We start from the raw sequence: 14,026 nt of genomic DNA, 5'->3' as shown, positions 1-14,026 counted from the left end.
TACCCCGACAAACAGGGCCCACTCACTAGCAGGATGCCATTTGGCCCAGGCACACTATGAATTTTATATGGCTTAAAGCTAGACTCTTGTAAGTTCTCTAAAATCCAAACAGTTACTCAGATTGCTTTGAAATTGTGTGTGGCTCATGGGGATACAGAATAGCACCAGTGAACCAAATTAGGAGACATTTGAGCAAGGGGTTCTCAAGTTACAGCTCCCCCCACAAAAAAAAAAACAGTTTCTTTCTGCTGCCTGCTACTAATAAACTGAGAGGTACTAAATGACTTGAGTCACAGACCTTATTGAGCCTGATGGCTGTGAACTCATCCATCAATTAACATCACTAAAGCTAATATGTCTACACTACCACTTATGTATCAGAGGGGTAGCCGTGTTAGTCTGGATCTGTAAAAAGCAACAAAGGCCTTGGCTACACTGGCAATTCACAGCGCTGCACTTGCTGCGCTCAGGGGTGTGAACCCCCCCCCCCCCCCGAGCGCAGCGCTGTAAAGCGCCAGTGTAATCAGCGCCTGCAGCACTGCACGCTCGCTCGCAACGCCGCAAGCTATTCCCCTCGGAGAGGTGGAGTACTTGCAGCGCTGCGAAAGAGCTCTCGCAGCGCTGGCGGCGCGACTACACTCGCGCTTCACAGCGCTGCCACTGCAGTGAATCCACGAGTGTAGCCAAGGCCAAAGAGTCCTGTGGCACCTTATAGACTAACAGACGTATTGGAGCATAAGCTTTCGTGGGTGAATGCCCACTTCATCAGACGCATGTCATGATGCTCCAATACGTCTGTTAGTCTATAAGGTGCCACAGGACTCTTTGTCACTACCACTTATGTCACTCAGGGGTGTGAAAAAACACACCCCTGAGCAACATAAGTTTTGCCAGCATAAGTGACAGTGTGCACAGTGCTGTGTCGGTGGGAGAGCTACCGCCACTCGTGGAGGTGGTTTTATGTCGTCGACGGAAGAGCTCTCTCCCATCGGCACAGAGCAGAGACACGAGCAATCTTACAGCAGCGCAGGTGCATCAGTACAGCCATGCCATTGTACGCTCGCTACTGCAGAAATGGCCTAAGTTAGACTATGTCCACACTGGCGCTTTTCATCGGTGAAACTTTTGTCTGTCAGGGTGTGAAAACACACACACACCCCTGGCCAACAAAAGTTTTACCGATGAAAAGCGCCAGTGTGGACAGCATTTTGCCAGCAGGAGAGGCTCTCTCACCAACAAAGCTACTGCCCCTTGTTGGGGGTGTTTTATTTTGTGGGTAGGAGAGCTCTTCCCCGCATTGGCCTAGAGTGGCTACACTGCGTAACTTACAGCAGCACGGCTTCTACCGGTGTCAGGTGTATAGTGTAGACATAGCCATAATCACAAGTGACAAAAGGAGTTTTGGACCCAGTGGCTGTAAATTGATCTAATTTGAGAGTCATGGCTGGCAGGTTTTTGGGAGTTCAGGGAGGGGTGAGGGTGGGAATTAAACATGGGAATGCTTTCTGGGAGGGGAGGGGAAGAAAGCGTGGGGTTGCAGTGTGGGGAGGGGGATACATGAGGTGGGTAGTAGGGGAGGAGAGAGTTTGGGGGCTCAAGTGAAGGACACTTGGAGTTAGGGGGTTTAAAGTGGTGGGACAGTGGGAGGTGAGTGGCAGAGGGACTAGGGAGACTAGAAATAGGGACACCTGTCAGCCCCATATTCTCTCCTCCTGTGTGTGCGCCGAGAGCTGGGGGACTCTTGCCCCTCTGGACATGTCTGAGCCCCTCTTGCTGCCCGGGGGGGGGGGAGGGGCTGTGCCCATCTACAGAGGTTGGACGCCTCCTCCCTTTCATATGAGCTAAATTAGGAAGGCGCTTGCCCTTTTGGGAGAGTCCCCAGGTTGGGGAGCTGAGAACTGGTATATTTAATGCATATCACACTCTAAAGTACTCAGGAGAGGGATGGGAACACCCCCTGAGATGAATGGAGCGGTTCACAGGTCTCAGAGCTATTGTTTCAGGCTGTATTCATCTCCATGAGGTGTTCTCATTCAGATGAGAACATCACATTGAGATAATGGGCCACTTCACACCTCTCAGAGCCTACTATGCTGCAGATGAATGTGTAGGGGAGCCCTTTCCCTCCTCTCCCTTCCTGTTTAAAGGATGATGTTTCTAAGTGCTAAATCCACATGCTTCCATGGCTTTTCTTGAAATTTACTACGCCCCGTGCGAGTGCAGAGTAAGGCTAGCGAATCAAATTTGGGGTCATTTGAGCCAGTTTCTGGATATAAAAGCCCTGAAATAAAATAGCCATTTTTCAAGGTTCTGGGTGGTTGTTTGGGATTTTTTGGGTGTGCAGGAGCTAGAGATCAAACTATTGGTGTGATGCATGTCACAATGGTCTCAAGTGGCCAGGTTTTACCCAGGCTAGTGCCTGACATGCACTAAGTCAAACTGTGAACAGCATTTAGGAATACGTTCACTTCCTCACTTGCACAGATATGTAATCCTTCCAGACTGCACATGTGCCAGTTAAGAAAAAAATGCAGGGTTTCTATGCAACCACTTTACATGAGTCTGGGTAGGCCGAGGGACTAGGCCAACAGCATTGCCCCCAGTGGATGCCCTGCCACTGCCACTTCTAATCCAAACTTTTGGACACCTGTGCAATAAAGTTTTAATAACTCATGTTGCTTGCTACAAGTTGTCCGTTCTAACGACATGTTTTTATTTTATGGGGAAGTTTACTGTGAACACAGCAAAAGTAAGCAGCCATTCTTGTTCTATTGTGTGGGGAGGAACCAAAGAGAGAGGACTGTGGGTGGGAGCAGGGATGGGCGGACGCCAGACAGGGAGAGGCAGTATTGCGGTGGAGGGAGTGACAAATTAGGATGGGTGGTAGGCAAATCTTGGACTGGATGTTTGAGAAAATCTGAATTTTACTAGCCGCTGAGAGAGAGTGGGGGGGGCAAGTGACTACTTCTTGATCTCTGGGCAGATTAATGGGGCATTTCCAAAGATACTCCGTATGGAGGTTTGGAATTGACAGCGCAGGTACCTTGACTGCTGAGGGAAACGAAATGTGTGTGGTGCCAGCTTGAGGATTCTGGGTGATTCGTGAATCAGGGGGTTGCAAACATCGATGGGAGAGCAAGGAAGGAGTACACCACAACATGGTGATTGCTGAATACAGGCGGATTTGGCTCAGTATGCAGACTGAGAGACATGATATGGACGATTGCTTAAATGAACTAACAACAAATCTTATTCTGTTAAAAAAAAAAAAGCTAGGAAATTTAATGGCAAAAAACTATGTTCATGCACCCTGAAGGTTGCTGGTGGTATGTTGTGCCTTGCAAAACGCAAGTTGAGCTAACCTCAAATTTCTGAAAACCAGGAAATGCACAGTTAAGGTTGCCCATGCAACCCTAACTCTACCCTCTTTCTGCAATGTCCCACTAACACACACAATTTACTCTGACAACCCCACACTTACTGAATTGTACGAACTCTTCAGCTCCTTTTACAGCCCATTCACTCACCCACAGGATTCCATCTAACACTTCTAAAGGGGGGTGGGAGGGGAAGGTTGCAGGTGTCCAAGGCCTTGAAGGTTGGCTTCCCAGTGGAGGAGAAGTCAGTGACACAGCAGTTAGGCATATTCTAAGAGTAGCTTGTTTTATTTACTCCACCAGTCCTGGAACAGAAGCCATGTTGCCAACCTCAAATGTTTAAAAATCACCAGTCAGACCCCCCAAAATCACGAGATTGGCTTAAAAAAAAAAGATTTAAAAAATAATAAATTTGAGTTTTTCCTGCTCTGACTTCTGGTTTCTCATCCATCAGGCTACATTTATTTCATGTTTTCAAACTTTCCCCCATAACCATACGGACTAAAATCCTCCTTTTCTTAAATGAACAATGAGATTTCATGAGGCTCTCTTTCTTCCAGCAGCTGGGGCTTTAAGAAAACCACCAACCATTACAAGTGTTGGCAACACGACAAAGAGGATGCGGGCAATCCCATCTTACAGGAATCTCAGCCCAACACCATTGCCTTGTTCCCAGGCACATCTCTGCCCTACTGTTGTGCCGGGAGGTGGAGGAGACCGCTCAAGTCAGTCTCTCCCCTACCAGCATGTTTGCAGCTTTTAACTGGACAATTGCTTTTATTTAATGAGGCCAAGACACAAAGTAGCCAGGAAAAATAATGAGGGGAGGGGGAAAGAAGAACTCCTAATAAATGTGAGCCAGTTTTAGGGCTAGAAAATTCACTTGTATTGTCCGGTAGTTTGGGGTTTATCTTCTAGAGACCCAGTAAGTACAGAGACCCCTGTGCACCCCTCTCCCTTCCCTCTCCCCCAAAAAGTCCTCTTGTATCAGCAGCAGGGAAAGGTAGGCCTAACTCTGAACATTTGAGAATTTAATCGTACTGGGTTTATATTTCTGAGTAAAGCCATATGTCTTTTCTCTCTGCTTACCACATTTCTAATGGAATCCAGAAAAGCCTGTGTGGGGGACGGGGGCGGCAGAAAAGGCGATGATGTCGTTTTGATTGGAGCCCTGGCTTCCATCAGAACACTGCAGCCTGATCAGTTTCTGTGGACGTCGTCATTTCAGAAAGATTGTTTTAAAAATAGTTCAAAACTCTGCACTACATCGGGAGCCAAACGAGAAAGCAGGGAAGTGTGGGGGCACCAGGACCCTGCAGGCATGTGAGTGAGCTTGGGGTGGGGACGGCTGTGGGTGGCATGTATGCATTGGGGAAGGAGGGTTGGGAGTAGAGGGAAAGCTGGTGAATGCTAGTGGAGTTGAATCAGACTTGGGTGGGGCTGCTGGGGCAGATGCAGAGCGGCTTCTCCGAGGGTCTGAATGCCCAGGGAGGCTGCTGGGCTAGTCTGCCGACAGCGGATTTTAACTCCTTTAGACACTGCAGGCCTGTTGGCTAATAGGTCACACGTTTTCAGGGTGCTAAGGAAAGGTTTAGGGCTTGTCTACACTGCAATGTTGTCGACAAAACTTTTATCTTTCACAGGTACTTTAAAAAGCCCCCCCCCCCCCCCCCAAAAAAAAGGAAAAAAAGGACAAAAGTTTTGCCGACGGAAGTGGCAGCGTGAAGGGGGCTTTGCTCCTGCCGACAAAGCTAACACCACTTGCGGGGCTGGAAGTATTTTGTCTGAAAAAGTGGTGACAAAATACCAACAGTTCACCCATGCTAACTTTTAGCGACAATTGCCACATGAATCCCAAAGTGCTTTAGGGAGAACCTTTGCCCCTTGCCCGGTACGCACTCTGGCAGCGTAAAGTTGCCTTCAAGTGAATATGTGCACATAGACTTTATACCCACTGCCAGAGCAGCATAAAGGAGCCCTCCCATAAGGGAAAATCTGAATTGCTGCCATCGCTGGGGCAAAATTTAGCAGCTGTTTCACAGCACCTCTGCACAAAACCACCACCGAAGGAATTTGAGACAGACAGAACGCGAGCGGTCACAGAGCAAGGGTTATTTCAGCCCAGTGTCAAGTGCCCTGGGAACTTTAGGGGTATGTCTACCCAGCCCGTGCCAGCGAGCTTCCCAGCCCACTTTGACAGATGGGCTAGAAGGGCACACACTAGCACTCTGAAAACAACCGATGTGGACAGAGCTTTGAAGTTGCGTCTCAGGATGGAGCTTGGGGTCAACAGCCCACTCCCTCCACAGGCTTTAGTGACCACAGGTCTAGAGCTGGGTTTTATGTCTCAGCTAAAAGTTGGCTCCCCTAACAGCCCAGCACCCCTCCCACCACATGCCAGCATTGGCTACGGCCTGACTAACTGAATCACTCAAGACCACTGCCTGTGTGAGCAAAGCCTGCCTGGAGATCTCCCCCCACAAGGGAAGAGACAGAGCAATCCTGCCTAGCTGGAGATCTGCTAGGCTCACAGTACAAGGCCGTCTGGCTGGAGGCATATGCCCATAAAGACAGGCAAATGCATACACAAGCCAACAATACATTTCATGTCCACCAGACTTTTTTTTTTTTTTTTAAACAAAAAAAAAAATGCAAACTGCTTCTCTTTGCTGCAGGGAAGGGCAGGGAAATGGAGACACATGGTACAAGTTTGCATCTTGAGAACGTTTGTCTTAAAATGTTGCTATTAAAAAGAAACCAGAGACCTTAACTGCATGGTCACAGATCCTTGTGTATCCTCTGGTGTATCCCAGGGAAAGTGAGGGATTTGGGCAGAGAGACTTGAGAAGCCCAGGCCAGTTTCCTTTCCCCCTTCCACAAGCATTTCTAAGCAGCTGTCATTGCAGTACCTAGACGCTGTAGATGGGCTACAGGACTGAGCGGGATCTATCCAAAAGGGACAGTCAGTCTGACTCTTGGGGCTAAGTGGTAGTTTCAGCCCTTAAAGAGCACAGCCAGGTTGGCAGCTTCGGCATGTCAGAGAACGTGATGGGGAAGAGGCTTGAGCGGGAGGTAGAACCGTCTGTTCTCCTTTGCTCCTGAACCATCCCTGCCTCCAGCTCATCAGCGAGTGCTAGACTCGCCCAACTCCAGCACTGCAGTGTTTTGCACAGTACAGTGCAGGTCTCTGGCAGTAACGGCAGCCGTCAATGGGCTCTCTCAGTGCCCAACATTGCCCTTCGGGCCCCACTACTCACTCTGCTGAGACAGTGTTGTTTTTATATTTAAAACATGGGGCATTTGCTTTTTCAGGAGATTTCATAAGGGTTTTGGACACATCCAGCCTCCTGAACAAAGCCCCTGGATGGGCGGCTGCTGCTCTTGGCCCCATTGCATCTCTCCTGAAGGGCCCCATTCCTTGGCGTCAATTGCCTGTTGTGCTGCCTGCTGCAGCAACTACTTCAACTGCCTAGTAAATATTGCAAATGTTTCCTGAAGGCAGTTTCATGCATTAAAATCCACGAACCTCGTCCTGGGATAACAAGCTACCCCTGGCTGTAAAGAGCTGAGCAGAAGAGAGAACTGTAGCAAAAAGCGTCACTGTTCTTAGCTAATTTGGCACTTCAAGGAAGGATGGGACTTTGTCTCATCATGTTCTAGTGGAAAGGGAGAGATGAAACATTAAATATAAGTAAGATACTAAGCTGGTTGCAAAGGACAAACAAATCCTTGCAGACTGTTACTTGGTAAGTGATGTGCCTCTTTGGGCTGAGTCATCACCTGTAGATTCATACATGAGATCACGGAAGTGAAAGTCAGTTAGAGAGACTTCTGCTGGTACCTGGGACAGGTCTAGTCTGCTATAATCACCAGCAGGTGCAACTGCCATTAATTCCCAATAGGACATGAAGCAGGTAGGTCGGTGGATTTGATCTCATCACTTCCCTCCCCCTCCCACACAAAAATTTCTCTTTTCTACAAATCATATAACCCCTTGTGTTTCCATACACACAGTCTGCAGATATCAATGTGCAGCAGCCATTTCAAATAAAGCATCAGAGTTACATATCCCGTGTGTGTGTGTGTGTGTGTGTGTGTGTGTGTGTGTGTGTGTGAGAGAGAGTGTCAGAGAGAGAGAGAGAGAGAGACAGAGACAGAGACACACACACAGGAACATTTCTTTGGTAGGTAGTTTGGACAGCCAGAGCCGCACAGCAACTTTGTTCTTGTCCACTAAGCCAGTTAGGAAGGGAAGAAAATATCCCACAGCAGGCAGCCGCACACTGAGAACCTGCAGCTCTGAGGTTTTGGCTCAATGTAAGGAAAACACAGATGGCCCAAAGCACTACTCAGACCAGGAAGCAAACCTCAAAATCCTTCTCCCCACCCCCTCCCCCAGCAGAGTTTGTGATGCTGAGCCTGTCCCCACACCTCTGGAACTAGGGATGAGCCTACACAAACACCCCTGCAACCCGGAGAAGGTTGGGATTCAGAATCTGAATCCTGACCCAGTGCTGCATCTCACAGCCAGCCACTGTCTCTACCGGGCTGAACCCAAACCCTGGATGCAAACCTTGGGTAGGTTCAAGTTTTCTGGCTTGGGCCTATTTCTGCCCTGAAATGACCTCGTATATCACACTGCCGTCCTGTCAGCAGCATGACAGCCATGGGAAAGCTTAAAACACAGCCAGGTCTAACGGGCTTATTCAGGAGCTAATAAGAAACACAGCAGCCACTAGATGGCAAACACAGCCAGAACTGAATATCATTGACCCCAATAGGATCCCCAAAAGCCAAAATAAATAAATTAAAAAAAAATCATCCAGATTTAGGGGCAAATAGGCAACAGGGAAACACAAACACAGGGTCGCATCCTTGGCTGGGCTCAGGCTTGGTGTGTCTGTGCGGAGTCCTCACCTCCTGCACAGACATTAGCAGCAGCTACCCTAGTCTGTGCTGCAGTAACCCCTCCAAGTGTTAGTGGCAGGGTTGAAACAATACAGACAATTATGTCCGAAGGGACAAAATAAAATTCCAACACAATTAAGGGAGAAAAACGTTACCTAAGCCAGCAAGAACTGGCGCTGCAAGAGGCACAGATTGCAAACAATGTATTATTCATTGTTATCATTGTGAGCCTCTAGCTGATCTAGATTTATGCAGTTCAGGCTGGGGGAGAAGTGGGACTAGTATGCAAATCACTAATATCTGGTAAAGGAGTCTTACAAATTAGCTGCATGTTTATGAAAGGCCATGCATTGCATGGTATCTAATGCTTTACACAAACCACAACCTTTTGTATTTTCTGTCAGTTTGTTAGGGGTCAGTTCTTGAACAAACATCAAAGCTAGTTCATTCATAAGAGTCCTCACTCATTGCAGCATATGGATAGTTCTTCTGAAAGTAAGAGTGAGAATATTCTCCAGTAGCTGGAGTCACAGGCAAAGCAGCAAATATCCTTAGTGATGTGTGTAGGTGTTGCAAACAAAAACAATGTTGGGTCATATTGCACCAGAGTTCAGCATCGATGCAGGGTATGGCCTTCTTTCCTCCACATTTATCATCAGGTCAAGATGACAAGCAGTGGTTGATGGTTCAAGTTCTCTGTAGTGTTTCCTGAAATGCATGGGCAGCAAAGCCATCAACCTGGGGGTGATATTACTGAAAGCTTCAAATTTGTCATTTTGCAACACGAGACAGGATCCCTGAATAGAAGAAACAGCAAATGCCCATAATAATATCGCTGTACAGAATCCAAAGGGGCAACCTGCTACTAGGATCATGTGACAATACAGGACACTAAAACCTCTAGGCCAATGTCACTGCCATTTGTTTTGCTGTAGCAAAGAATTGATCGAAACAATCTTCATTTTCAAGCCAGACTTGGAAGTTTGTTTTCATCATTTCTGTACAGTTGTTTGCCATAAACAAGTCAGATATAGTACCCTGCAGTCCAGTTTTCACACTGGCCACCTCACCCAAGTTGCTTCAAGGATGCAAGCGAAATGATAAACTCTGAATCCTGCAAGGTATTACAGAGAATATTTGCATCTTCAGCTGAGGTTCAGATTTTTAAGTCAACCAGATTTTATTTTTTTTATATATATATATATATATATATATATAATGTAATTATTAATAATAATATATAATAATATATATATAAAAACAGAGCATTGATCAACAGGATGCACTGAGGGTCTCTAAATATGCAAAGCTGTTCATCAGGAGCATTCTCGACACAAAGCCTGAAGCAGGTTACTCCTTGGTCTGGGTTACTGATGAACATTGGGCTTTTTGTCATTATAAATAAAAAATTACCAATTGCAGGAACCTTGCTAGATTTGCCGATCACCATCAGAGCCCAAATCCAGATACCCTGAGATCCACTCCTGTGATTCATAACTCTACCAATACTCTGCCTGTTTCCGTCATACCAAATTGTGCAAGCTAGAGAAAGCCCTCTCTGGTGACATTATTGTGCAAACATCTTAAACAACTGCCATATTGTTCCTTTTCCCCCTACTCTCTACTGTTTCTCTAAATTTGCACTCACAAATTTTGATTTATTGATACATCTCGTTAGGGTGTACATTATTTCTTGACCAATATATTCATTCATCTGATTTGGAGTAGTTCTGCTGGAGTTCTCTGCTGTCTATTTTATGGACCATATTTTAGATTTTCAAACTCCTTCCAGCCAATGTCAACTAATGCATGTAAATCTCACATGATTCCATCACTCTGAGCAGAGTCATGCTCTCAGACAGAGCTGTCACCTCTGTGACCACAACACAGTGCTCTCCACAGCGCTCTGGAGCAGGTGTTGCCTCTACAATTTTACAGAAATTCTTTCTGTTCCTCTTGATCCCATTACACTTCATCAGGCTAAGTTGCCTGTAACTAGCACCCACCAGGAAGTCCTTTGCTTGCTTGGCATTCTGTTTGCCATGCTCTCCTTTGCTGTGCGGACACAGCACTTTGCTGAAGTTCCTTATGGGCTCTCTCACTAATCTCCCTGATTTTTGTGCATCTCTTGCCTGCTGTCCCCATGTTTGCTTGCACCACATCAAAGTCAGCTGCATTACCATGCTTTTGAAGGTGCTCATGACAAAAATAAGGTTCGGTTATGACCCATTGGAGGTTGTTTGAGTCACAATCCAAAGTCCCGGCACCCCCAAATTCAAAGGAGTTTGGATGAGAAAATAACCTGCAAAGTGTAGTGAAATGATGAGCTAATGGGGAGTGCTGCCTAATGGCCACAGAACTGAACTGGGAGCCAGGAGACTGGAGTTCTATTTCCTGCTCAGCCACTAGCCTGTTGTGTGACAGTGGGCAAGTCACTTATCTCTGTGACTGTTTCCCCTCCTGCCCTTTGTCTTGTCTGTGTAGACTCTAGGCTCTCTCTTACCATGTGCTTGTACACCCAGGACCCTGCAATCGCCAGTGGGGCTTTAATAAAAATACTATAAACAATTGATACACAACAAAGGTGTAAGCAGATGAGAAGATACTCCGTGCCTGATCCAGAGCCCATTGAAGTTGATGTGAGTCTCCTCATTTACTTGAATGCACTTTGGATCAGGCCCTCAGAAGGTGACAACAGCTGAGAACACTTAACGACTTTACAGATTAGTCTTGTTAATGGCAATAATGGATCAAATGACCAGAGGTGCCAACAACAACAAACAGGCTAAAGGGCTGAACGAATTACAGCAGTGATAGAGCCATGACCCTTGGACCAGTGTTTTTGAAACCAAGACTCAGGAATCCAACATCCATCCTAACATCCAGAGTTACAAAAGGGGGATTAACACAACATCAGTGTCCCGGTACAGTGATGGTTCCAAAGAGTCCTGGCAAAACCAAGGGTTCATCCTCCCAGGGCACAGGGAAAACAATGCAGACATTAATTCCCCGGTAATTTGTTTCTGTCTGTCGTGCTGAAAATGTTGCAACAATAAAGGTTTAACTGTGAAGAGAGATTGCAGAATTTGGGGCTGGAGTGGAAGCCTATCTCCAGTGAACCCAGTAACATTAAAGGAGCGGTCAGGCAGCTAAAGAGGATACTGAATATCTAACTCATCAGTTACCGCTCAGATAAAGGTAGGGGTGCGTGTGTGTGTGTGTGTGCGCACGCACGCGCACGCACGCGCACACAGCAGATTTTGAGAAAGCCAGATTGAGGTAGACCCAGGGGGCAGCCCCTCAGGAGTGATGTGCTGTAGTGCATGGACACAGTAGGTAGGTCCAGCTTGCTGACGAGTGCACGGGGCCCAGCACAATTAGACGCAAGAGAAGTTTTGCGTCATCTTTATAAGAGGAATTCATGCGCTCTCGATCTCTCAGTAGCAGGAAGGGACGCCTCTGTCTTACTGAGTTTCAGCTGAGGCACTCTAGGCTAGCAAGGAAATACAACATGGCAGAACGTACCTGAAGCTTTCCTTGGGAAGGACATCTGGCTCCCAGGCTCAGTAAGATGCCAGTCCTGTGTCCAGGTCTACATAGCGCAGCTCAACAAGCAACTCGAGGCAATTTCCAAATGCTTAAATTCCTTTTTCAGAAATAATGAAGGGAATTAATTAGGTATGGGCGATTAGGCCTTCAGAGTTATTATGGCCCAGGAAGGCCAAAGCCTCTGTGACTCTCTCTGAAAAGCTATTAGAGATTTCATTTTTATTTCAGACACTGATGGGTTATTGTGCTATGGACAACATGCCCTTATCTGGGGCATGAAGAAGATACAGTGCCACCTTCTTAAAAGGGACTGGCACAATTCAGTTGCTTCACAGTGGGGTTGGGCTTCTAATAAAGGTGATTGGAACAATACTCCATACATATGGGGATACTTAGGGATGCTCCCTAAAAACAGGAGGTGACCTAACAAGGCAGAGACAACAAGGAGTCCGGTGGCACCTTAAAGACCAACAGATTTATTTGGGCATAAGCTTTCGTGAGTAAAAAACCCATTTCTTCAGGTGCATGAAGAACAAGACAGAGGTTCACTGCAAGGTTCTTTTAGTAAAGGTCACCAGGATAATCTCCAATATCTCATTGCCATTGCTTCACTAGCTGCAGAGATGGGCAACACACCTTACAGGGGTTGGAATATACAAAGTACAGTCCCTGCCCCAAAGAGATTACAATCCAAGGGTGAAATTCATCCCTTTGTAGAGGGCTAGCTCAAGGTCCACGCACTATTCAAGTCCCAGTTAAGACTTCAAATTAGGGCTTAAATAATATATGGGCCCTGTGTTGCTCCTGATTTTCACCCACTTTGATTAGGTTCATATTTCCCCCACATGATCCTTTGAAATAGGATGTATTTTAGCAGCAATTGAATGAATATAAATATTCTGAGCCAAATTCTTTGCTGATCTAAATAGGCAAAACTCCACTGAAATCAATGGAACTGCATCTGCAATCTAAATACTCCTACTTCCACCCTCCTTCACGGAAGGCAGGAACGCCACTTCCCTCCTGTTAGATGACTGCGTTTTTCATTCCCCAGAGAGAGAGTCCTAACATTGTTTACACCCCAGAAGCATTGAATCCTTTGCTCCCTTGGAAGCCATTCAGGGCTGTGATACAAAAGCACTGGAGGGGATTTCTTGCTTCTCCTGAAAGAAGCAGCTAAATCCCAGAAGGTAAAACAGGAGCCAATAATTTTAGAAAAGCCATTTAATGGGGCAACTTGCTCACGAGACATGGAAACATATATGATGCCCTTCAATTCAAAGAGCACTTGTTGAATGCAAAACATATTGAGCAGCTGCTAAGGAGACAGAGATGATCAAATCAGTGGGGGTGGGAAGGGATTATCCACAGGCTCATTGGGGAGTAGCCACCAACACCAAGACTATTCTGGCTATAAAACTGTAATTGGGAAATTACTAGAGAACCATAAAAATTAATGGTGTCAAGTATCAGAGGGGTAGCCGTGTTAGTCTGAATCTGTAAAAAGCAACAGAGGGTCCTGTGGCACCTTTGAGACTAACAGAAGTACTGGGAGCATAAGCTTTCGTGGGTAAGAACCTCACTTCTTCAGATGCAAGTCTTGGATCTTGGATCCACAGGACCCTCTGTTGCTTTTTATAAAAATTAATGGCAGATTCTATGACTCTGATAGAGATGTATTTTAGACCATGCATATGAGCAGACTGACAGCAAGGTGCAGGATTTCTTAAGAAGGAAAGAACTTATGGGGTGAAGAATAATGTAAGTTCCCAGCAGGTTTACTTATGCCCAAACTTTAAAGAGGGATGAAGAGGGAAGTAGCACTAACTCAAGAGTACAGGACCATGCTGCACTATTCCAGGATCAATTGCCTATAGAAGGACAACAGAATAGAATGCACACAAACCCTAAGATAGCGGAGTCACACATCACCTAGAAGTCCAAAGAAATTGGTACACTCTCTTCTCAGGAGACAAGTGTATTTTGAGATGCTTGAAGGTTCGAGTTTGTGTGGCGTGTACAGTTTAAGACTCAGATGCCTTTTATATTCCTCTGTATTGCATCTGCATGCTTCGAAGAACTCTCCTGTGTACAGAGTTCAACAGTTATTTTTGTTTTTAGAGCATCTGCAACCTGTAACAGAGGGGACACATGTACACACAGCACTCTCTATGGGATCTAGACTTTTGTTC

The 14,026-nt window shown here is 46.3% G+C and overlaps 1 long non-coding RNA gene across 1 annotated transcript in view; it reads right to left on the bottom strand.

Annotated features, from left to right (window-relative positions):
- Positions 1 to 7,846: 7,846 nt before the first annotated feature.
- The window catches only part of LOC135976507 (uncharacterized), a 30,337-nt gene continuing 24,157 nt past the window's right edge, over positions 7,847 to 14,026 (bottom strand). Inside the window, exons 3-4 of the long non-coding RNA XR_010593680.1 lie at positions 11,811 to 11,931; positions 7,847 to 9,082 (exon numbers count right to left, since the gene is read on the bottom strand). This is a non-coding gene — a long non-coding RNA (uncharacterized LOC135976507). The remainder of the gene's footprint in view (positions 9,083 to 11,810; positions 11,932 to 14,026) is intronic.

The sequence above is a fragment of the Chrysemys picta genome, chromosome 18 (assembly GCF_011386835.1).
Source record: "Chrysemys picta bellii isolate R12L10 chromosome 18, ASM1138683v2, whole genome shotgun sequence".
Taxonomy (NCBI): Eukaryota; Metazoa; Chordata; order Testudines; family Emydidae; genus Chrysemys; species Chrysemys picta.
The sequence above is the reverse complement of the archived record's forward strand: the minus strand, read 5'-3'. Positions and strand labels throughout refer to the sequence as shown.